We start from the raw sequence: 845 nt of genomic DNA on the forward strand, positions 1-845 counted from the left end.
AAAAAAAACTTCTATAATAAAGGAATATATATATATATTTCCACTGTAAAATATTCAAATAATACAGAAATATACCAAGAAAATAAGTTTCTTTTCTTTTATTGTTCTTGTTTGTTTCTTTGTTTGTTTGTTTGAGACAGGTTCTTGTAGCCTTGTAGTCCACTCTGGCCTCAAACTCACTATGTAATCAAAGCTGACCTTGAACTGATCTTCCTGCTTCCACTTCCCAAGAACTGGGATTACAGGTGTGCCCCACCACACTGGACTCCTTTAATTTCTTTTTTTGTTTTTTGTTTGGGGGATATTTTTTGTTTGTTCTGAGACAGAGTCTTCCTGTAGTCCCAACTGGGTTGGAACTTGCTATGCAGACCAGGCAGGCTTTGAGCTCAAAGAGACCCACCTGCCTCTGCCTCCCAAGTACCAGGGTTAAAGGCACACACCCACCACACCAGGCTTCCCTTCAATTCTTTATATATCACATACTGTCTCTCTTAGAGCTTACGTGTGTGTGTATGTGTGTGTGCTTCAGACTGAACACAGGACTTTAAGCATGCCAGGCACATACTCTACCACCAAGTAACACCTCTCACCCTCAAATATACTTTATTTAAATGTATGTATATACATCTGTGTCTGTGTGTATGAATTGCCACGTGTGTCCTGATATTCTTGAAGGCTGTTGAATATATAGGCAGTTGTGAGCCACCTGACCTGGGTGCTGGGAATCAAACTTGAGACTTCTGAAGAGCAGCAAGTGCTCTTAACTGCTGAGCTATCTCTCCAACCCCCTCTTTCCACTTTAAGTGAACACTGACAAAAGGGGAAATAACTGTTATATGCGCGGT

Source organism: Nannospalax galili, unplaced genomic scaffold, assembly GCF_000622305.1.
Source record: "Nannospalax galili isolate Female #2095 unplaced genomic scaffold, S.galili_v1.0 scaffold467, whole genome shotgun sequence".
NCBI lineage: Eukaryota > Metazoa > Chordata > Mammalia > Rodentia > Spalacidae > Nannospalax > Nannospalax galili.